Source organism: Corvus moneduloides, chromosome 3, assembly GCF_009650955.1.
Source record: "Corvus moneduloides isolate bCorMon1 chromosome 3, bCorMon1.pri, whole genome shotgun sequence".
Lineage (NCBI taxonomy): Eukaryota > Metazoa > Chordata > Aves > Passeriformes > Corvidae > Corvus > Corvus moneduloides.
In genome coordinates this window covers 92,246,393-92,271,483 of record NC_045478.1, presented here as the reverse complement: position 1 = coordinate 92,271,483, position 25,091 = coordinate 92,246,393, and the positions used below count along the sequence as shown (strand labels likewise).

The window sequence follows — 25,091 nt, the reverse complement described above, 5'->3', positions numbered from 1 at the left end:
AAAGCAGGATCTAATGCCAAGTTCTAAAATAAAGGTCTCGTAGAAAGAGTGGCTGTCAGCCACTCTGAAATAAATCCACCTGTTCAGTCATCACTTCAAGAAAGTGTTGACAGCACTACAGGGAATTTAAATATCAAATGATGGTTGTGTTCACCTGACAAACTTAATTTTTAGGGCTGTCCCTAAGGAGCTCCTAGAGATCTTAAACTTGCTGAGGAGCAACATATTGAGCTCTACCTAAGGGCTGTTCATGCTCAAATTGAGGTCTGGGTGGCAATGCTTGTGCAGGAGACAATCTGTCGTTTGTTATCAGGCAGAGTGACAGATGTGAATGCAAAATAAGAATAGGGAGATCTGGTTTTTGAGGGCTTTTCAGCTAACAGAAAGCACTGATTTTGGTTCCCTCTGAAATTCTGCTTGGGTCTTAAAAAGCTTTTGCTTAAGGTTGTGGTGGAAATCAACCTTGCACTTGTCAATATTTGAGGGTGCTGTATAAGGCTGTGTTTCTACAATGCTATTGGGAGAGGAGCACAGTCTTCCTGTGAAATGTGGTGTCAGGAGGGAGAAAGATGAAAATTAAATCTCTTTCACTCTTGGTTGAGTGTTGTCATTACAGCTCTCCTTGCCTATTTTGTCATGTGAGTAGCTATTAATGAATATATTTAATCCCTTGTATGTCTAGACTTCAGCCACAGAAGTCACAGAATTTACCTGCAGTCTCTGCTCCTGTATGTGCAAACCTCAAAACTGTGCAGTGTGACTAAAACACCCAAAATGGTCACGTAATGTATTTAGTCAAAAATTCACAAAGTTTTTATGAAGTATTAGATTGTCAAGCTTTCACAGCAAAATAGTCACTACAGAAAACCTAAGGTGCTTCTTGCCAGTAATGTCCCTGCAACTAAATCCCTTCACAGGCATATTACTTCCTGCAGATCAGCGGAATAGGTAATTTGAGACCTCCAGAGCTACTCGAATGAATCTGGCTGAAAGATTAAAACCTTGCTACTGGAGCAAATTCTGTGCCTCATGCCATACTGACCTAAGTGATAATGTACTATTTTAATGGGTAAAGATTTTACTTCAGGGCAGCTGGCTGACATTTACTCATCCTCTTGGGAAGAGTAGAGTCGTTTAGGAAGGATTTGGCCTTTTTTCTACTTGTTTTTTCTCCCAGTATGGGATAGAGGATTACTCTGCACCAGAAGTGGACAGTACTGTTGACTAACATAGAGAAGCCACAGTTCTTTTCCCTAGTAACTGCAAGAGGCTTAAATGTAAAGGTCAGAATTTTCCTTTTATGTTGAATCTCTTGCTTTTTAGTGGACTATTGAAGGATTCACTGTCCAGCCTATCTGTTAATACTTAAGTCAAACACACACACCTCCTGCTTCTTTTCTCAAGGTCAGGCAGCAGGGAGCTACACAAGGAAGTTCTACAAAGCCCATTTTTGTATTAGAAGACTGTCCTGTAGCTGCTCTCTCAGTTCACAAAATTCCCTGAAACAGAAAGCCACTTCTAGTAAAGCTGTGGGGGATAGTATAAACCCACCGAAATAGAATTAATTTCAACCTCCCCAATTAAAACTGGCACATGGACATGCAACTTTTTAAGATGGAAGATGAGGCAGTTAGAAGGCAAATATTAGTGTTGCTGCTGTAAGAATAAAATGAAAAATGTGCATTGGAGATATGCCTGTTTACCTCTTACTTTACTAGGACAAAACAGTCAGATCTGGCTGGATTCTTGTCCAACTTCTGGCATCTGAGAGCATGTCTGTTGTCTCAGGATGGAGATAAATACCTTCAGATGATCATTCAGTTTTGAGGTATGGTGAAAAGTCCATCTCCTTCCACTGACCACCAAGAGTGACCTTAGAGTTACTGTACACTGAGCCTGACTTCCTAAGGGTAGCCCCAAGAGTTAGATGGAGTTGTACAGATTAAAGCCAACTGGAGCTTCCCCTAGTGATAAGATTAAAATAAATTGTTTTGTTTCTAGAGGGGCAATTTCTTTCACAGGGGGAAGAATGTTTTAGTTCTGAACATGACTTCTGGTCTTCTGTCTGCATTAGAGATGCTCCCTGTTATCTGCACTTGAAAAATAGGATGGGGGAAAAAAATAGGAACAAAACATGTAAGCAAAGATACCACAGTAAGTTGGATTTGTAATAAAATGTAATGAAACACCTTTGTGAACTTTCAAGGAACTACTGAAAACTGATTAACAAATTTATTTTTATTAAATGTATCATGTTTTTTCACCTCAGACAGTTATTTGCTATTTAAAACTGCAGGAACAGGGCTGACCAATCTTTTAAAAAGGTAAGAACTCATGAAATAAAGAATTAATTATAATAATAAGGGCCCAGTGTTTAATAATCTGAAACCAAAACACAAATATTAATTTTTGAGAAGTCACAATACATCAGTCAGTCAGAAAAAATACTGGTGGCATATAGAATTGTAGAATTGTTAAGGTTGGAAAATATCTCTTAGACCATTGAGTCCAACTGTTAACCCAGCACTTCTGAGTCCAGCACTAAACCAGGTCCCTAAGTGGCACAGGTACATGTCTTTTAAATACCTCCAGGTGATGCCTTAGGTTTTAACTTTTATACTTTTCAAATCCTGTACTGCCTAGTGTGTAACTCTGAAGTTTCGTGCGGCCTGTTAGCTGCTGTTCTCTCACGCTGGTGAGACATAACACATCTCTCTAGGTTTCCACCTCAAGGACACCAGGCCCCAAAATGTGTAAACTAAAAGCCTCTGAGAGGGGGGCAAACTTGGGGTAATTACATCATTAACTGAAATTATAATTGGACAATTAACCCTGATATGCAAATGAACCAAACTTATAAAAGTGTGAAGAACTCGTGACCTGGGGTCCATCTTGGGTGTAGCTTTTGGCCTGCCGAGGGTGTACCTTTGAAGGCCCTTCAAATAAGTACCTCCTTTTATTCTCTTATTCTTGTCTAGTGTCTGCTTTTAGGTGGCCATCTCAGGCATCACAGGGATGGTGACTTAACCATCCTTGGCAGCCCTTTCTAATGCTTGAACAACTTTTCAGTAAAGAAATTTTCCCTAATATAAATCTAAACTGCCCTGGCACAACCTGGGGCCATTTCCTCTTATCCTGTGACTTGTTACCTGGGAGAAGAGACCAACCCCTAACTGGCCACAGCTTCCTTTCAGGCAGGAGCAGTAAGATCCCCTTCTAAGCCTCCTTTTCCCCAGGCTAAGCAACCCCAACTCCCTCAGCCTCTTGTCACAGGACTTGTTCTCCAGACCCTTCACCAGCTCTGTTGCCCTTCTCTGGACACACTCCAGCACCTCAATGTCCTTCTTGTAGGGATACAAAACTGAACACAGCACTCACGGTATGGCCTCATCAGTGCTGAGTACACAGGGATGAACACAGCCCTGGTCCAGCTGGACACGTTTTCTGATACAGGCCAGGGTGCCATTGGCTTTTTGGCCACCTTGGCACACACTGGCTCATGTTCAGTTGCTGTTGAGCAGCTCCTCCAAGGCCTTTTCCACTGGGCAGCTTTCCCAAGCCTGTAGAATTACATGGGGTTGCTGTGGCCTAGAGGAAGGACCCAGCACTTGCCCTTGTTGAACCTCACACAATTGGCCTTGGCCCATTGATCCAGCCTGCCTGGTTTCCTCTGCAAAGCTTCCGACACTCCATCAACAGTCCCACCCAACCTGGTGTTGTCTACAAACTGACTGAGGGGGGCACTTGATCTCCTCATGCAGATCATTGATAAAGATATTGAAAAGGACTGACCCAAATGCTGAAGCCAGGGGACAAAAAGAAACATAGCTGCAGGTCCGTAACAGGAGGAAAGAAGAGATGATAAGATGGGAAGCAGAGAAGGCAATGTGTTTTAGACAGGTATCTGATATGCTGGAGTTTATAGCTATGGAGAGATGGCAGATACGCTGAGACACTGCTGTGGGACTGGTATCTGCCCTCCCATCAGACTCGGCAATAGTGTGGAGCAATGCTGGTCCTGGCATACTGATAAGCACTGACAGCATCCAGTTTGTCCAGGGTGAGGACAGTGTATGTCTCCTTGTCCCCACCGTTACTACTAGAAATGTGTCCCTGTCCATGTCAGAGGCAGCTTCCAGGCCCCGAAATAATCCAGCAAAGCTCTTGTAGTGACTGCAAGCTCAAGAGGACTCAGTTACATCTCACACCTCTGTATTTACCTTGTCCTCCTTTCTTTCAAAAGCTATCAAGTCATATCCGAGATTATGTGCTTTTATGCTTGGTGGCTTAGGGTTGTGAAAGCCCATATCAAATAGAATTGATTAAAGTAACTGTGGAAACCACACCTGGCAGCAGTTTGTCTCTTGGGTGCATTTTGTCATCAAGTGCTTACAGAGAGTTGGACTTAGCTGGCCCCACCTAAGAGAGAGGCTTTGCAGGGTGTTCTGCTGTGCAGCGATAGAGACGGTGGTAAATAGCATTAATGGTGAGTGACAGCCATGCCCTATTTTCTCCACATCAGTCAGCTGTAAGTCGGCTGCCTTCATTAGGTGAAAGTTTCCTTGTACTTTGCATAAGGCTCAATTCCAGACTGAATTATGAGGTACAGAGTCAGTGGGTAGGGATTTATACCTGTTGAGGAAATGAACTGGTAATTTCAGGTTATGCAGACACACAGAAAAGAACAGAAGAAATGGAATAAACCTCTGTGAAATCTGGCACACACAGGATTCATAAAATTAGACATAATCCATAGAACAACTGCAAGGGGAAGAGTATAGTTCAGCAAATAAGCTACTTCATTAGAAATGTAAATGCCACTAGAATGCCAACATTCCAGCTTGCTCGGAAGATGACAGAAAGGAATGATTGACAATTTTTTTCTGCAGTTTAAATTCTGCTTTTTTTTTCAATATCCAAAATATGAAGCTATGGGCTGTATAAAGTGTTTACTAAATCTAAAAATGAGCAAATTAAACATATGCATAATCCACAGCAGAGTGTTAAATGAGGAACAATTTAATTAAAACAGTATCAGTGATAGCAATATTATTTTCAGAAAGTCTGAAAAAGAACATGCTTCTATAATCTTAAATACACGGATTGTTATGATGGATGAACACTGGAAAAGACATAACATGACTGTGTAGGGAGTAGAGCTGACAGGATTAAATCAGTATTTGATTTTGGACCTATGAGATATAAAAAAGACAATTTAATTAACTGATGTGATTCTTCTATGTGTATACATAATTGTGGGTGCAACTCCCTGTGCAAATAGCTTACAAATGCTTTGAGATATTCTATGATTAATGCCACTAAATAATGTGATCTGGGATCGTTATTAATCATTATTTTATTACCATTGTAGTAAAGATCTAGAAATAGACACATTAGACGTAGATCAGCGCTGCTCTGTGAACTTTTAATTTGGTCATGAGGATGTGCATCACTGAGGAGTAATTCAGTATTTGGACATAGGTATAAGGGCAGATTCCTATGCATAGAGAAAATGTGTTTTTCTTTTACCTGAGGTAAATTAGTATATCACCTTTTCACTCACCAGTACAGTGAAACAGTCACCTGTAAAATGCCAGGCATTAAGTTCATATAATTTCAAAACTTAGCAAGTGATAAACCTGAATTCAGAGGTGGTTAATTAATAGATTTCATCATATCAAATTTTCCTACCTGATGAGCTGGTGCTCTGCAAAGCTATGATAATGGAAACATGAGATTAGTTACAAGAAAAATGAAGTTTTGATTTTCCTTATGAATTGTGTGGGTTATGCTGTGGTTTTGAGACCATTGATCAGATCTAGTCAGAGAGTTGCTTCTCCTCATATGGGAAGCCTTGAAGGGAGAGGGGTACTGCACCAGGAATGTGCTGTCAGGATGGCAGCAGGGAACCCCTGTACATTCCTGGTCTTAGCCAGAGCCCCCAAAAGGCTCCAGGGCACCTCCTGCAGCAGTGTGGCTGTTTCTTTAATGAGCCCAGATACCTTCTGCAAGGGCAGGTCTCACAGCTTCTGTTTTCTAGAGAGTTCCAGCTCATCTCCTTGCTTTTTGCTCTACTGAAATTCTCTGTAGTTTCCATAACACAGGGTGTCCCCCCAGCTCCAAAGCATGGGCACTGAGGGGCTGGGTGTTGAACCCCCATGGAGAGAGCCACATGTCAGTAAGGGGGCTCAAAATTATTATTCCTGCATACACAGTATCTGCACAGCCTGGGGATCCAGTTCTGGATGAAAAGAACTATAAATGTAAGGTATTATTAGCACATGGCTTTGTAGTAAGCCACCCTCAGGCCACATTAAAGTTTTTGATGTTTCTTGGTTGCACTCTAAAGGGATCTTAACATGATTTCAGAAAAGGAAAGAAGAAAAATAAAGAACTTCCAATCTCTTTTTAAATTTTAAATAAAAAGGAAAGAAACCACTTGTATTTTGATTTTCGTTTCTGTTTGGAACTGAATATTTGTTTAGATGCAGGCTGAGCATCTTGATTATTCTCTTTTAAAAGTGACCTTGATCTTTAAAAAACATTAAAAAAAATAAAAATCTGGTAACCTTTTTATTGAGGTCTTCAGAGAGTTGAGACAAGCCATCCCTGTCTTCCTGTGTTGCAGGAATACCTCCTACCAGGGAACACAGTATCAGACTTAGCTAAAAATGCCCCGAGGGCCATATTGATGAGGGGAAGCTCACTCTCCATGGCCTTTTTAACATTCAGCCACGGTGTAAATTGTTTGTTTCCTCCGTGTTGGAAATGTCAACAAATGTCACCCAAGTTCTTTGCTTTCTTATCTTTTGACGTATTATTTGATATGTGTGCGAGAGTGTAGAGTATATTAATAAAGGAGCTTTACTCTCCGGTGTATTAACAGAGAGAGTGGAAGGCTGTACTGAAGAAAGGTTTCTTCTATTAGTTTTGCCATTAGGAAAAAAATAATGCTCTTCAAAAGACTTACTGAAGAGAGAGATCAAAAGAAGACCTGTTAGCCTAAAGTGGTCTATCCTTCTTCTAGCTTGGGGTCTGTGTTCATTACTCTAAGATTTTCCTTGATACGAGTTTTGAGTGCTTTGTCCAGATCATTTAAATGTGCTTTTTAGCAATGAGACTCCCATTGATTTCCTGGGAGACTTTTCACAGATAAGACTTCTGGGTTCAAAATTTCAGAAGTCTTTAACAGTCCTCCATAACTTTATAACAATTTCATAGATTACTTAGTTACCCAAAAATGAGATTCCCAAAGGGTGTCAGTGATACCCAAAGCCTGTCGGTGCTATTTTCTTTTGGTTCCTAAACCACTAAGATTCTTTGAAATCGTAGCCTTTGCCTGTAATGAGACTGCTGATTTTGGGTTGAATTAGCCTTTGAAAACAGTAATTTACTATACATTATAGCACTAGGTACATAATGTAATTAGACTAGATAGAATATGACATTTAACATTTATAAGGCATTTTTTGTACAAGTATAATTATTTAATTAGGGCAGTGCTGAGAGGCCCCCAAAGCAATTTGGTATATAATTTGCTTATACTATGTGAATGCATAGAAAGAAACTATTTTGGCCCAAATTACTTTCAAATGTGTTGACAGGACAGAAAAGCAGTGAGGAGTGGAAGTCTTTCACTTCATTGTAAGGACAGAGAACTCACATGAAAAAATATTAAGAGAGTTTCCAAAGGACAAATACCAGTTGTCTGTGACAAAGCAGTGAATTTAATTGCGTGTGCACGACAAGATCATCTTTCCTTTTCATCTTCAGCTGTTTCATACACACTAAATTCTGATGATTTATACACTTCTGAAATGTGTTAAACAATTCTTTTTCATCTTTAACAGTCAGATGTTTCAACTATTTATAGATAGTTAGTCATTGCTATATATATTTCTTTTTTGTTTTTTTATTCCAATCTGTCCTCCTAAAAAAAAAGATAAAATAGTTGTATTAAAGCACCCATGGATCCATCTGTGAAATTAATACCCTGTAAAGCATTTAAAGACTATCTTTCGATGATATGCTGTCTCCTTAGGGAAATGTGCTCTGACTGCAGTTTTCAGCAGCCAGGGTGGGACAAGATGGCAAGGTTGAAGCTCTGGGCATGCAGTCATGCCACGGTCAGTAAACTCCAGTCTCCTGCCTTTCTTTCCATTTCCAGCCATGGAAATTTCCATGAAAACTTTACAAAAACAAGGTTATGAAAGGCCAAATACATACCTCATTGCTCCAGGATTCCTAATATTAGGTATCAGGAATATCCTGAAATAGGATTCTTAAAGTAGTATAATTTTAAACAATTGCTATTATAGAAAGGAGAAAACCTCACAGGAAAAATAAGAAGTCTTGTATAATTCCTCTATGTTCTATTAATTTGTGACCAATTTAACAATCCCCTTCAAGCCCCATAGTTAAATTTCACCCTCCTTTTGCACTACAGGAAAGCAAAGCTCTTTAAAATTATGTATGACTGGGAGACTTAGATTGAGAAGCTGATCTGACCTTAATTCTGATGACCAAATTTGGCTAAACTGGTGGAACCAATTATTTTTTTACTAATTATTTTAAATGTGGAATGATAATGGTTAAATGCTGAAGGCTTTAACTGACTCCAGCACATCCACAATTGAGGCATAACTAGGGTCAAGAAGTCCCCAGGCCTTGGCAGGTTTTTCTCCCATGTTTACTCCACCAAACCTCTTACTTAGATCATTTCTGTACAAAGAGGTTGGACAGCAGCCTGTAAAATCAGCCCTGTCATTAAAGAATATTCCCCTCACGCCAACAATTTTTTGCAGAAATGATAACCTCCTACAAGGAACCAATGCAAGCATAGTGGTTTGGAAATGTTGGGAAATAGTGGATTAGGCACCTGAAAGGATAAGGAACTTGTTGCATTTTCTCCCAGCTCTTTGTGCTTTGATTAATCATTTGCTTGCATTTTGATAAGCAGCTGCACTGTGTGAGTGTACTCCCAACCTTGAGATGTTCATATTATTTCAGGACATTGCATCATATGCAAAGCAGTTTCCCAGCTGCTTCCTGACTCATGCTGGTAAAGGAGTAACTCATTCTTTTACTGGATTTTAAGGGTGGTAAAATCTTAGAAACTGAAGGCTTCTCATCAATAGACACTTTATCAAGAGAAATTAGGTTTCTTTCATGTTTCAACAAAAAAAAAGCATTGGTTGTCAGGTTATGAACAGTTTGACAGAGGGATTATTTTGGCTTAATGTGACACAGAGATGCAAACTTTGTATTTGAGATGAAACATGCTGTAAATATTTTGGGCTTGTATGTCACTATAGCGATGATGTACCCAGTTCCACAGGTAGCAATAAAAAGTGCTTTGTTATCAGGCCCTCATGTACTGGGGATCAGTAAAGCAATTCACAGGTATTCCTACAAGCTCCATCACTGATTTAGGGTGTGCTTTCCTGTTTGCAGGTTCTCCCTGTGGCTATACTCTATCATCTTTCATTGCAGTGTCTCACCATATTCCTCAGCATGAGCTGTGGTCAAAATGGAAGATATGGAGGGAAATATTGAGGGAAATATTTCCTTATTATTTTAGGTCCAGTCTGTTTTCTGGCCTTGTTTGTGTCATTTCTGTATTCTGAGGCTCTTCACCTGGTGACAAACATGCATCTGTACCTCTGGGGATGGAGCTTTTCTTTAAAGGTTTGAATCCCTTAGATTGTATTCTTGGCCTATTATAGAAAACACTTTTTCTGGAAATATATTAAAATACATAAATCCAGACGATCTCTAGTCTTCACCTTCCACCAGAGAAAATTTGCATGTTCAGGTTCATTGCTGAAATGAACCATATGCACTGAATCATCAAGCCAAGAAATACTGAAAGTTAGGACAAGCCAGAGAGACTGAACTGGCTACCCTTCCTTTGTTTACACGTCATAACAAACCCTATTTTATCTGTGTTCTAAGTTTCTTTCCTTAGAGTGATGAACACAAGTCTGCTTTCCTTCACCCACCCCCTCCACCCCCTCTTTGCACCCCACTCCTATGATAGTCATAGGAAAAAGTGATGACTTCTGCTGCATCCACTATCTACCTAAAGTGGGGGGAAAAAAATCAAAAGTAAAAAAAAGTGATTTCAGTTGATTTAAGTGGGCAATAATGAAAGGGGGAGTCTAGGACCTTTGTTTCCTTAAGCAACATTCGGTTGCAATCATTCTCAGTCATTTTAACAAAGAATTGATTTCTAGCAATAAGTTTACCATAATTTATCAACCAGTGCAATCTCACCCTGCTTGTGTATGGAATATTGATCCATGAATGTTGGTGGTTCTCAGCAATGCCAGGTACCTGAGCCAGGACTACAAAGTGTGATGGATGAGGGAAATCATTAGCTTGTGTTGTGGAGTGAGACATTTGCTATAATAAGGGTTGGTTTGACAGAACCATCTTCACTAGAAATTAATTTCCTTATGAATAGAGTTCATTAGTGTAGAATTCACTGGTTACTTGTCTCCATTATGTTCAAAGTTGCAAGAGAGGTGATGTTGGACAGTACAAGGGCAGAAGCTGTTTTGTCTCTGCACTGAGATCAAGGATGCCCTTTAGATAAGTAACATAAAAATACACAACCTGTTAACACCACAGAATAGTTGAGTTTGAAAGATTCCTTGGGAGATCATTCCGTGCCTGATCAATGCAGGGTCAGCTGGGACAGGTTGGCCAGGACTGTGTTCAGGCAGGGTTTGAACGTATCCTAGGATGGGGACTCCTTGGCTTCTCTGGGAAACTGATTCTGGTATTCAACTGCCTTCATGGTAAAAAAAGTATTTTCTTGTGTTTCAGTGAAATTGACTGTATTTCAATTTTGCCTATTTCATCTTGTCCTATCACTGAATACAACTGAGGAGACTCTGGCTCCATTTTCTTTATTCCCCCTCATCTAGTATTTGTACAAATTGGTAAGATTCCCCCTGAGCCTTCTCAAGGCGGAACAGTCCCAGCTCTCAGTCTTTCTTCACAATAGAAGGGCTCCACCCCTTTAGTTATCTTTGTGGCCCTTCTCTGAGTTCACTCCGGTATGGCCTTGTGTTTTTTGCCCTGGGAAGACCATGACTGGACACATCAGTCCAGAATTGTCTCACCAGTGCTGAGTACAGGAGAAGGAAAGCCTCCCTCAACTCAACTTTCTGGCAACAGTTTGCCTGAAGGCTGTCGTTGTTCTTTGCCACAAAGGGTGGGGGTTCAATGGGGGTTCAATGAGGTGTCCACCAGGGCTCCCAGGTCCCTTTCACGAAGATATTTTCCAGGTGGCTGGCCCTTCATCCGCCCCATCAGAAGCTGGGGATTTTGGTTGTACTTGCAGTGTCTTGGAGAAGATCCAGTAATCTCTTTGTCAGAGCTTCCGCTGCTGTGCAGTGTGCTGACCTTGTCACACAGCCCCACCACGTGGTGACACAGACCCTTCGGCAGCCTGTGGCAAAGCCCCAGTCCCACCATGAGGTCCCAAATGAGCAGGGCTGCATTCTCCCTCAGGGGCTTGGTCCCAAGGCAGGTCTCTGATGTACTAGGGGTAGTAGCTCCAGCGGGTTCTGGAGATTGTCCCCTGCTATGTGTCAGCACCATTGCAGAGCCCCCAGCAGAGTTTCTGGTCTTACTCCGAGCACCAATTGCTGTGTCTGCTGCCTGCTGCTGCTCTGTCTTGTGGTGCACACCACCACAAACGTGTCTTGCAGCTGAATTAACTACGTGGACGCTGACAGGTATTTAACACTTCCTATTTTGCTGTCTTTTTTTCTAGGTCCCAATATGTTATTAAATCCTTAAATATAACATTATGTTTTGAGTCTCAGTACTGTGTACTGGGCAACATAATTTGCCTCTTCAGTTATTGGGGAAGATAAAGCATAGAGGGGGATAGCATCTGAACAGAGATTATAGACTAAATTAACAGGAAAGGAGATGTAGCATCCTAACCCTTAGCTCAGTGTCTGCATTACATTTTACTTTTATTTGCTGTGACTTAGTAACTCTTTGCTGTTACCAAGGGAATGAGAGACTCTTGGGCATCTGGCACACCCACAGTGCACCCCTTACTATTGATGAATAAGAAAGGAAGCATGAGTATACTCCAGTGCATGTCAGAGATCTAAGGAAAAACAAGCTATTGAAAAGAGATAAAGCAAACAAGATCATCTGAATTAAATCAAGAAATACTTTCAGAGGAGGTTAGACTGTTGTGTTTGTTTAGAGCTCTCCAGCAAAATTGAAGATTTGATGCTTTTTTGGGCAAAGAAGTGTCAAACACTCACTGCTATCCTGGAAATGACACCCTGCAGATGTTGTAGTCGTCATCCTTACTTTTATTGTCAGGAGGTACCACTGAGTACCTCTGTATAAGAAGAACTGAGGCATCCTTGTAATACAGCTCCCAGTACATTGGACAGGGGTATGTTGCCATTTCTTTGGTGTTTTTTTAAAGGAGTTTGTGACTCAGAGGTCCATGTCTTGAAATCCTTACTCACATTTCACTTGGGCAAACCTCCCACAGGTTATAAAAATGGAGACTTTGGAATCTAGTGCAGAAAAAGGAGGGAACAGATCAGTCTCCAGAATTCAGACCTGCAGAATGTCTTCCATGAATCAACAGGCATAAAGCAACATGAGTGGGAAAATGCCAAGCAGAAAGTAATACCTGCAGGATGGACACTTGCTTCCCGTTCTGAGTAGTTGTTACAGGGATGTGCATGTGTTTGCAGACCTTGCTGTGAGCAAACTCAGAAGTGGGAAAATGAGTTGAGTGTGTGTTGGGCAGACAAATTTCATCCAGGAAACCAGTTTGGGTGTTACAATTATTTCTGAGACTGAAAGGTGCTACTCTGTGCGTTGCTTGGTTGAGGTAAGAGATATACTTCTTAGGTCATTTAAACATATGTTGGAAAATCATTGTGAACTGTGACAATCCGAGACTTAATTATTATTTGTTCCTGAATTACTATTATTATATGGTTATTTTAATTTCCTCTTTTATATGAATATCCTTCCCCTGAGAAGAATTTCTGTGTTTTCTCACACCTCATGATTATATGTATACAAGTAGCATAAGGGAGAAGATGGAGTTTTTCTCCTATATTTAAACTGAAAAACTCATTCAAAACAAAAAAAATTTCCATTGACATGAAAGGCAACATCACGTGATGATTATGGTGAGGAACAAGGAACTGTCGAGATCCCTCTAGATTTCAGCACCTCTCACTTTAAAGGCCAGCACCTCACTCCAGGAGGCCGACACCTTTTCTCTCACAGTAGCAGGTATGTCATCACAGTCTGAGCCTCCTGCTTTGGGGAAGGAGTGCTGTGGGCCTGAAGCAGCTTTGGTTTTATCCAGAGGCTCAGTTCCCTTGACACTTCTCAGTTCTCAAGCACAACATTTGTGCTGATCTTATTGAGGCTGGTAACTTTTGGCAGCCAGCAAGGATAACGTGTTTGTGCCGGTCTACTTAGACGTGACATCATCCTTGGGTACAACTGGACAAAGTGGAGTGAGGCATCTGTAGATCCTGTTAAGCACAGAGCTGTATTTAATTAGCTCAATCTAATGCAGAGAGACCTTTGCCACTCCTCGTGCCTGCTGGACGCACGCAGCTCAGCAGCTCAGTGCTGTTACTGTGTCTGCATCCTTCACTAGGGTCTCCACTGACTGCAGATGCTGTGGAAGCAATGAACAGCAGCAATCACCATTTTCCCACTTCTCCTGGCTGAAATATTGCAGTTTTCCCTCCCTGGAAGGGAAATTGTATTTCAGTTTTCCGTAACATTTTTTGCTACAGATAGGAAGATTTTACTGCTCTGCTGAAGAAAGCAGATGTTTGTTTGCTAATATAGGGGAGATTTTCATGTGTATCAGACTGGTATTTTATAGACAGAGCTAGTTTCCAACCACTCTGGGTGCCATCAAGACAGTGTGTTTTGCTTTGTAATTGTTCTACAGGACTCTTATTCTTTCTGGAAAATATTGATTTGACCTTCTACCCCAAAGCTTGAACCATCTTTATGATTATTTCCTGAACAGTGGATGATAGGTGGACAATTTAAGAAGGGAAAGTCCAATAGTGTTGGATGTTGCTTCCATAACAACCCAACAGAAAATAAATATGCAGACCTGGAGGGGTTTTCAGCCACTGGGAGCTGGAAGAAGGGCGTTTTACCCCTTGCGTGCCGACACAAAGAAGCCCGGAGGTCAACGCTGAAACTCCTCTGGAAGGTGGCACTCAGTGCCCAACACACAATGAAAACGAGGTAGAGCTCCTCACCCAAAAGGGGCTGTATCTTCCTGTCGCTGTTTTGTAGGCACGCAGGTGAAGGCAAAGAAGTAAAGAAAGGGGACTCTCCATATGTTCCACGCAGGTTTATTCCCACAAAACCACAGGGACGAAGAGGCCAATTGGTGGGAGGGTCCAGGGATCTTATACTGGGTACAGAATAGGTGGACAAAGGGATCTCAGCCAATGGGATAGAGACAAGCAGGTCGGATTGACAGGAAGGGAACCAATGGGAACAACACATAGGAGAGACTCAGGGAAGGATCCAATGGGGTGTCGAGGAACAAGGAACTTTCTAGAACTAATACAAATTAAAGAAGAAAAATGAATATACATAACTTCATACATAAAACAGGACAACAAAATATTAACCAATCAGGGGAAAACATGCAAAAGACAAAACAAGGGAATCATGGGTTCTCACCATGAAAGTTACATGCTAAACTTGGGTTGCTAACCACCACAGCTGGTTGTCTGAGTTCTCCTCAGGACAAGGAGTAGCTGCAGCCACTTGCACCACTACACAGACCTTTGGGATATGTGGCAATTTACTGAAAAATACAATCTATTCTTTGAGTATTCTTACGAATACTGAAGAAAGTGAATCTGTTGTAGTATGAGAATACCTCTAATTATTTCCCCTTGATTTCATGTTAATACATCCAGACCTAAGGGCAGGGAAGAGTGTGTTGTATCTACTACAAATAAATCAGTGCAATTAACTGCTGATATATGCTAACTGACCTTAAGTGCTAATACATGGCTGCTTCTAATATCAGGAATCTAGCTTAGAAGAGGCAGTAAAGAGATCTGGCCTTGGATCAATGAAGGAAATGTTTTGAACAAATTGGGAACACAGAGGTCAGTCTTCTGAAAAGCATAATTAAATTGGGACTGAACTGGAAGCCTCACACATCAAAGAACTGCAGTGATCAAATGATTAGGGAATGGGGGGGGGTGAAATGCAGCAGAAAGCGAGCAAGAAACAGCAAAGAATGTGTAAGACAGCAGCTTTAGAGATGGTATTTGAGAAGCGGGAACAGTTTAGAGGCATACAAAAGGAAAACTAGTCAAAGACAGATTAAGTAAAAAAACCCAAAATGTGTGAAACAGATACCAGGATATGTTGGTACACACTAGAAAGCGAAGAGTACGTAAGGAAATGAGGAACAATAAAGCATGCAGAAAGGCAGTATTAGGAATGCAACAAGAAAATCCTTGGGTAATGGAGCCTGTTGTTGGCAATATAAATTTAAATGCAGCATATAGCATCTGGCTGCTCTTATCTGATAAGACTGTCATTCTGAGCATAGCTGGTAGGCAGAAACTGCAAAGTGAAGCAGAATATGTATTTGAAATATTGGGGTCTTATATATTTTATTTTATCGCATGTTTTCCCTTCATTTTAATTTTAGGAGACTTATTCTTTTTTTGCTGACTTAGTGCCAGTGCAAGGTGCTGTATGGAGAGCCCTGGGGATTGAAGACTTTTGTTTCCTCATAAATAAACATAGCAAGTGTAGTAGAAAATCAGCTTTCCTCATCTCGCTTTCCACTCACCTTCCTCCAGACTAACCCAAAAGACTTTCCATCTTTCCTGGAACAAGGTCTCTGCAGACCAGACAGAGTTTGACGAGCTGGCAACATGAGCTGGCACTGTGCACTTGCAGCACAGAAGGCCAGCCATATCCTGGGCTGCATCCAAAGCAGTGTGGTCAGCAGGGCCAGGAAGGTGGTGTTCCCCCTTTACTCTGTTCTTGTGAGACAACACCTGCTACAGTTCTGGTGCCCCCAACATAGGAAAGATGTAGAAGAGTCCAGAGGAGGGCCATGAAGCTTTTAAGAGGGCTAGAGCACCTCCCCTATGAAGACAGGCTGAGAGAGTTGGGTCTTTTTAACCTGGAAAGGAAAGAGTTGCACTGAGATCTCACTGAGGTCTTCCAGTGCCTGAAGGGGGACTACAGGGAAGCCAGAGAGGGACTCTTCCCCGGGAACTGTAGTGACAGGACAAGGGGGAATGGCTTCAAGTTGAAATACAGTGGGTTTAGATTAGATGTTAGGAAAGAGTTCTTTACTGTGAGGGTGGTGAGATACTGGAACAGGTTGCCCAGAGAAGCTGTGGATGCCCCATCCCTGGAGGTGTTCAACACCAGGTTGGTTGATGGTTTGAACAACAGGGTCTAGAGAAAGACGTCCCTGCAGTGGGGTTAGAACTAGATGACGTTTAAGGTCCCTTCTGGCCGAAACCATTCTATGATTCAATCAAACTGCACATGCATGTAATCATTAAATTGTTTAGACTGGGAAAGGCCTTTGAGATCCCTGAGTCCAACCACTAAACCATGTCTCTAAGTGACACATCTCCATGTCTTTTAAATACCTTCAGGGATGGGACTTAACCAGTTCCTTGGGCAACTTGTTCCAGTGCTTGATAAGTGTTTTGATGTAGAGATTTTTCTTATATTCAATCTAAACCTATTCTAGTACAACTTGAGGCCATTTCCTCTTGTTCTACTGCTTGATACTTGAGAGATGAGACCAACTCCCACCCGCCTACAACCTCCTTTTAGGTAGTTGTTGAGAGCAGTAAGTTCCCCCTGAGCCTCCTTTTTTTCCAGGCAAAACAACCCCATCTCCTTCAGCCACTCCTCATAAGACTTGTGCTCCAGTCCTTTCACCAGCTCTGTTGCCCTTTGGAAACAGCAAAAGCCCTCAGTCTCATTAGCATGACTAAAATATCATTATATACTTGTACTGTTATTTATAAAGTAATAGGTATGGGATGCTTTTTATTTACTTTCCGTTTGCTTTCCTGGTGCTCTTTCCTGGTGTACTCATTTGTACTAGTAAAGGTTTCTTCACAGTCAGGAAATTTTGCAACATACTCCAATATATATGAACTTCCTACCGGTGAAATGTGAGCCTCTGAGCTGTGGTTAAGCCATTGGAGAAGAAGAATGTGAGATGTCAGGAAAGGAGGCAAAGTGCCTTTCAGGGGCTTCTGTTCTGCAGGCACTCAGGGCAGCAAATGGGGCACTGGGGACTAAAGTCACTTCAGCTATGCACAGACACCCACTGCCTCTGACCTCTGCTGACTGCCAGTCTTGGGATGGTGAAGAACCAATGACTGAGCTAGGGAAAAGGCTGTACAAGATGTCTCTTATCTGCAATCTCCCTTTCTGTGTCATGACAACAGACTTCCCCATAAACTGTTCTTACATGCACACACAGTCTTCAGATACCTCACAAACAACTGATTAGCAGAAGTCAATCCTTATAATTATCTTACAGAGGAGAAAGAGAAGTTAATTGAAACTCATCCAAGGTTACATACATAGCAAGACATGTTGAAGTAATCCAGGAGTTAAAGCCAGATTTCTTCCCCAGAGACACAAGCACCACTTCTCTCCTTTCAATGTAGTTATTCAAACACTGTCCATGACACTAGATTTGTGTTAAAAAATTGTACAGTGATATGCCTTACATGTGGAAACATCACTGTGCAAAGAGAAGGTATGAGACTTGGGTTTTCCATGAGGAACTTGGTGAATTATCTTGGGCAAAACATTTGAGGCAGATTCTGCCTCTTCTTACTCACCTCTAAAAATTAGGTAGAAGTTGTCTTTTTTTTTAAAGTGCATTAAGATACTGGTGTGAAAGAACAGGTATTGCTACCAAATACCAGTCCTCCTTTCTCTTTCCCATCCATTGACAGTGGTTTGGAAATAGGTAGCTGGGTAACCAGATGCAATAAAGTCTACAACTTTGAAAAGCTGCTCTTCTCATGATAGAAGTAATGGGAGTGTTAAGCCATCCAGAGAAACAGTGAATTATCCTCCTGCATGAGAATCAGAAAGGGAGAAGTGATAGAAAGAGAAAGTTAATGGACAGATCTGGTCCCATCCAAAGTAAATAGAAAGCAAGAAAGTACAGTAGAAAGTTTACCAGGCTGATGAAAGAGCCCAGAGACCGTGGAGGCCATGTGTTGTGTCATGCAATGGCGTAGCAGGGTTCTCATGTTTCCTTCTCAGAACTCTGCTAATTTCTCACTGAACCATGAGCCAACCACAGTGACAAGTCACTGGGGTTGTATTCCCTGTAACAGGGGACCTCTGCCACCAAATGCCCATGCTAACATCCTTAGGAATCCTGGGACGTTCAGCAAAAGTGATTGTTTGCTTTGGTTTTTTTAAATATGGACTTCAAATTTGCCTTGATGGTGTTTCAAAGGATCTCCAAATCTTTGCTGCATATCACTTTGTGTTCCCAATTACATTTATGAGAAAAATCAGAAAAAGATTTTTAGTTTTGTATGCCTTGGATTTCCTACCAGTGCTTCTTTGCCTGTGAGTTATACATGAAAGAAAAACTGCAGCCTTCATTCCAAATAAAGATTATTTCCTATGGAATATTGGACAGACTTTGTCTCTAGGACTGAATGACGGGTCAATTAGAAAAAAAAAAAAGTAACAAGCCCACTTAAAGAAGAGAATCCCAATTCTAATTATCCTGCTCTTCCTGTGATGTGGAAGGAAATAAGAATGTATGAAGACTTTTATGAGGATTAAAGTAAGCTAAAGAGTTACCTGAGGATTTTCTGTTATGGCTCAGAGTCAAGGGGAATTTGTATTCAGATCATGAGAAGAGGCCTTCAGTTGTATTTGCAGAAAGCAGTAGGGTCTGTTGATGGACATTTATGTTTCATGCCACAGGCAATATCTCTGAGAGAGTTGCTCCTTAGCACCTTTTTTGGCTCCTGTGTGTGTTCAAAATGAGTAAGAAACAGGATAACTGGTAACTTCTCCGTTGTGCTGATAAAGCAAAATGTAGGATTGCTGTTAAGAACAAGATAAATAAATGAACTGAATGGCTAAAAATAGCAGAGGGGCCCAGCTTAGCTGACTCATGAGCTTGTAGATGAAATCTGATGGAGACAGCATTAAAATAGAAAGCAAAGATAAATGTTGACAGGCATTAAATGAACAATTGAAAATGAATGGGCCTTCAAATTGTCTGTGGGAGAGAAAAAACCATCCAAGCCATTTATAATTAGTGCCCAAGCCACTTATAATTAGTGATGTCGAAAATGCTGTTCCTTGTCTCCTGTGTACCTGTCATTGTGAAATCACCATCCTGCACAGATGTAGCTGCTCTGGAAAGTTCTAGGAAATTGTCCAGATACACCTGTTGCTGATGCAACACGCCTAAGTGTGTCTGTTTACCAAGTATTTACACTTGGATTTTCTCACTGGCCTCTCTCTCTTCAGTTTGTTTTTGTATGCTTACAAGTAACTGCCTTCACATTTAAATTTTCTGCATTATCAAAAACCATGCAGGCAGCTAAGCACTGTTTTGTGCCAACAAATCAGGCAACTAAAGCCTGTGCTTTCCAGTCAGTGAAGGTAGAATAATGCAAGTACAACTGTTTTCACAGGTAAAATCACACTAGTCAACAAAATCTGGCTATGATTATTAAGGTTATAATGTGCCATTCACAAGTTCTGGATAGACATATATATTTTTTTCTATTTTGCCAGAAGTTTTGCCCACTGATAAGTATCAGCCCATGTGACAAAACCTGTTTGTAAGACCATTCAGGTTTCATGAGACCACTTTAAGAAAGGCATTAAATGAAGCATTCAAAATATTTGTTTCTAGTTTTTCTGAGATGTAATGTTCTCATTTGGAAATTATGCGTTTCGTGCAGGTATTTTTCTGAAGTGCTACAATATTAAATGAATGAGTAAATCAAGCATGCTTATTGGATTCATGCTACAGGACTGAATTAATTTAGTTACTACAATCAGCACTCAGCAATTAAAAATTGAACAGTAAGCTTCAAGACAGATACAAATGAAACTGACTTTGGCATTGCAGGTAGACATAATTCTAGAGTAAAAATTTCCATCTTCTGCAGCACAAGAAATTTAGGCTAATTGCTAACAGGAATTTTAGGCCCATGTTTCTTTTTCTCTGTTCTCTGTGTGGGCATGAAGGCTTTTCAGTCCAAGCTTCGAGTGTCGTGATGCCAGAGCAGACAAGGTCTAGAGATTAGTCATAAGGAAGTAGTGGCACCTGTACCCTTTGGATGGAAACCAGAAGAAAGTCTGGGTTCCAAAGGATGTGTGTCCCTAACTGACCCAGTCCTGATATTATATTATGACTGTGGAACAAGTTCACTGCTTATTAGGCAGTGGAGAACCTGCACAGCTCACAGCATCTTAACAGCAGAGTGGACTGACTCTTGTCTAAAAAGGCTAAACTTGGGTTAAAGCCTTTCAGTAGCTGAGATGTTGTCTGTCTTCCGTGTGGATACTCGGATTCCAAACAAGAGGCGGACTCAACAATGTATAATTTCCTTTGCAGAAGTATAACAGAGCTAACCAAGTGTCTCTCCTCTGCTTTCATGAAACTTACTATATTCTGTATTCTTGAAAAGTGAGAGTAGTAAATAATTCTGAGGCTTCTGCACTTCAGATTTTATCTGAAGTGATGAAATGTCCCAAATGTATTGTGGGGAAGTGCTAGACAGGCAGATGCTCGGCAGTACACAGAATGTGTTCACTAAGTTTTCTTTCCTCACAAAATGAATCTCAAAATCTTGAGTAATTTTGCACATTTCTTAAAACCAAATGGCTTATAATGGTGACTTCATTTCAGCAAAGTGCTAGTAATAGTGAAGAGTGATCTGACAGACCTACACCTGGTTTCCTCTTTACTTAAGAGCTCCTGCTGCATTTCCTAGGAACTAGGATGTAAGTGCATTCTAGATCTAAGTGCTCTAGGGTCACTAAGGCTACTAGACATACATACTGTCCAGCCATCAGGGACATCTTTGGCACAGAAGCTAGAGATATGTAATGTTTCTTCTGGATCAAAACCACTGTGAATAATGAAAACCCTCATGCACATATGTATTTCTCAGAATTTCTCCTTCTGAGAAGAAAGTAACTCTGTCCCAGCTGAAACCTGGACAGTGAGCACATACGCATTAGTGCTCAAAACACCTTTTCCATATATACTGCAGGAATGTGACTCCAGGAAGGAATTTGTACCATGGTTTTCAAGAGCTCACCTAAGAGGCACTTGCTAGTAGTTTAATCATATCAAACAGAAACAAAATTTTTGACTGATTCTGAAATTTGTCTGATAAGATTTGGGGTTACTATTGTCTTTTAAGTATTAGATGTTAAACCTTCATAAAAGTCTCCAAAGAGGTTTTTGGACTAAGTAAGCTGAAATGTGAAGAGGTGACTAATTGCAGGGGTTAAGTGTGCTGGAACATTAGCATAGGGATTTGTTCTTTTAGGATGTATGGAAAGTACTGCTTTTAATGAAAGAAATGAGATGCTTTAGTAAAATAGGAGAGATGAAAGCTATATTGATAATTTGGGCTTTTGATAGATGCATCACTTCCATTTTGGGAATGGTAAAGGAATCGGGTAATGTTAGTACTTAAAGAAATAACATGACTGGTGTCAGGAAAATATCAGGAAAGTATTATGAAAAATAAAGAAAAGCTTTCCAAGAATGCACACATAGAGACACAGGTTTTGCCTGGGAAAGACTGAATGAGACCAGTATCTTCCTGTGTGAGAAAGCCCTGCCTAAGAAAATTTGGTTATTTCCCTGGGATCTGTTGAATGGATTAAATCAACTTTCACAGAATGAGCCCTCTTGAAAATTACCTTTTATAGATTATACTTACCTCTGTTCTGGATCCAGTTACAACCAGTTTTTTAAAGACTGCAACCTTGACAGAAAGTGTTCTTACATTTAAGACCACCCTATGAGGCAATTTTATTTGGACACATCCACCTCTGTAGCCTAGCTCTTCCTAAATACTGGCAAGCTAAAACTGCTTCCAGGGCTAGGGCACAGAGAACAGGTAGGAGGGACTCCCAGCTGCTTGGATAGGTGAAAACAAGAGAACTGCACTCCAAAGAAACAAACCATATAAATAAACCTCATGATGGTACAGGGGTGATAAAATATTTTTAGTTGCAACCTTGCTATGGCTGCAATATTCAAGAAAAAAAAGTTGTACAAAGGGCAGAATATTTGCTACGCTTTACCCAGAGTTCCCTTTTTTCTGTTATGGTGGAAACAATATCAGTCAAATTAGTATGGGTGGAGCTTCGTGTAGACAGCCACAAGTACCTGGAGAAATGTGTACTTGTAAACATTCCCCCTTTATGATGTGTGAAATGTAAGGTGGCTGGAGAAAGCAAGCATTTCACATGTTAGAGCTATTAATTTTTTTCAATAAACCCAGCTCCTTAAAAGGCCTAGCCAAAATCTCATTTGCATTGTCTGTATGCACCTGATGAAGATCAGCTTTACCACCAAAGAGTGCAGGAGCCTAGGCAAGCAAAAAAGACAAAAGCTCAACAAAAGCACTGTTGGTTATCCTGAATCTGAGCCTGTAAGTTCCTAGGTGTAAACTGACTTTAAACATCTGAAGAATCTCACAGGTGCTCACAAAGCCAGCTGTGGCCTAACACCCAGCCTGTGTTTCCGTGGATGTACTACTAAGGACAGATCCAGATGCAGAGATTTACTTTCCTTATGGGCATTGCAATTGCATGCTGAGTGAAGTATGGATCAGGGAGAACACAAAACCTACCTTTCCACGCAGTTTTTTCCAATGCAAGGGATTAAGGAGTAATTTTTGTCCTGACGTAGTCCCATCCTGTTTTATGCCTTGTTGATTAAATTGCTTACAAAAATATGTATGAAACTTCACCCACCACTGCAATCCTTCAAGCTCTGCATCTGTGGATGCAGATTTCCTAGTGAACATAAGTTCACTTAAAATGGAGATAAGAGAAGATCTAGAACAAGAAAAAAGGGCAGCTCTCAGGAAGGAAAACTCAATTCCTCCACAGCACCTGTGAAACTGAAAGAAGGCATCTTAGCTCACCCATACACTCCCTGGAGCCTGGGTCCCAGGGCACTTGGAGACTGTAGAATCAGAGCTACTACCCACCCACCTCTCCTTTTTTTTATTTTTTCGTTCCCTCTCTTTTTCCCAGCCTGTATGCTGCATATTATTTTTCTGACAGTTACCTTGCACTTGGCGCTGTGGTAGGCAAAGGTTATTGGAATTTAAATGCAAAGTTCAGTGAATATAGAATTTAAAAATGCCTTGGAGACACTGCTGAAATGAGATGCCAAATCCCAGAATTTGTATCTTTATGAGGAAAATTTGAATACAAAACACCAAGGTTTATGGCTCTTGCACATATTAATTTATACCAATGCATGTTCTAAGAGGACTAAAGGGGCTATTTTTCATCTTGGGCTGAGACAGGAATTCTTCCAGATTTACTGACTTGCTGTGAGAAATATGCTTTATCAGGCTGATAGATATCTTTAAAATGTAAATCAGAATGGTGAACTTATCACAAGACTGCCATTAGCAGCTCATAAAATTCTTGGTGTTGCAGGTAACAAGAGATTTTAAGACTAAGGTGAGCATGCTGGTCAGCAAAAACAGACTCTAAACTTGACACTTTATTTTCTGTCTTACAAGAAAATTACAAGAAATGAAATCAAAACAACTTTTATTATACATCCATCTCCTTGGCAACTAGCAATTACCATGACTTTGTGGGAGGGTCTAGATTTTAAAGGATATTATTATAATTTTGCAGACTCAAGAACTGCAGTATTACCTGGAATCATCCCTGGAAGTGCTCAAGGCCAGGCTGGATGGGGCTGTGAGCAGCCTGGTCTAGTGAAAGGTGTCCCTTGGCAGGTGGGTTGGAACTAGATGATCATTAAGGTCCCTTCCAACCAAAACCATTCTATGATTCTATTAGTCTGTGAATTCTTACCCTGTCTTTGACCCAAGTGCTTTTTCTGTCCAGAGAAAGGAAAACCATTTACCCTATTGAAGACCCAGATTTTCTCCTTAAGGAGTCCCGTTCACTTCTGTTGTCTCCAACGCCCTATAGGAAGTCCTTTGGGTTTGTACTCTCTTTGTTGCATTGTGAATTGGTCACTTCAGGATTACATTGTAGAGAAACCCAGGGCTCAGATGCGTGAAATAACAATGTTAGCAAATGATCACAAAGCCTAGAAATTTCCTCTGTAAACTAACAATATTTACATTAGTACCTTCAAGCGCATGCGATAACTGGAATGACAGTGGCTGTCACCAATTTGCCCTCTTGCTGGCAAAAGCACATGCTGCACTCTCTGTGACTTTCATGCACACGTGCAAGCACACACAGGCAGATGATGCGCTTTCCAGCCATCCACAGATGGTTTCCCCATCAGGGTTTGCTTTGCCATTTAGGCCTCCTGCTTCACATCCTCTTCTCGGTGCTTCAGTCCCTATTTTATGTAATTAACTTCTGTTCCTCCCCCCATTTTTATTCTTTTTTCCCATGAATGCTCTTTACTCTGATGCTTAGAGTCAACCATCTCCCCAAAGCACTGTGATATTTACCAGCATCCGGAAAAAATGTGGTTAGAGAATTGAGACACTTAAAGGAGACACTGCTGTCGTAAGTGTGCATTCACGTTTTTGAATAGATATTCAGAGGGTGGGAATGTAGATGAGGGAGAAGCTATGAAAGGGCTTATTACTAATTAACTGTATCTATTTCTCCCCCTTTTAAACTGCTTTTTGTTTATCATTTCAGCTGGTAGGGTAATACACTAAATTAAAGCTGCAGAATACATTTATAATTAAGATTGAAAAAGCCAATTGCCTGTTACTAAAATACCAATTGATAGTATTGTAAGGGATATTTATAGCTCTTTGGTATGTATGCCA

At 40.8% G+C, this 25,091-nt stretch overlaps 1 protein-coding gene across 9 annotated transcripts in view; it reads left to right on the top strand.

Annotated features, from left to right (window-relative positions):
• The window catches only part of LRFN2 (leucine rich repeat and fibronectin type III domain containing 2), a 153,834-nt gene that overhangs the window by 90,003 nt on the left and 38,740 nt on the right, over positions 1–25,091 (top strand). Inside the window, exons 1-2 of one of the 9 annotated variants that reach the window (XM_032102767.1) lie at positions 24,103–24,276; positions 24,727–24,819. The exons of 6 other annotated variants lie outside the window; for them this stretch is intronic. The gene's annotated coding sequence lies outside the window, so the exon portion shown is untranslated. Of the gene's footprint in view, positions 1–23,961; positions 24,066–24,102; positions 24,820–25,091 lie in introns of those variants that run through there. 2 more of the 9 variants (XM_032102762.1, XM_032102768.1) reach the window with 2 other exon arrangements.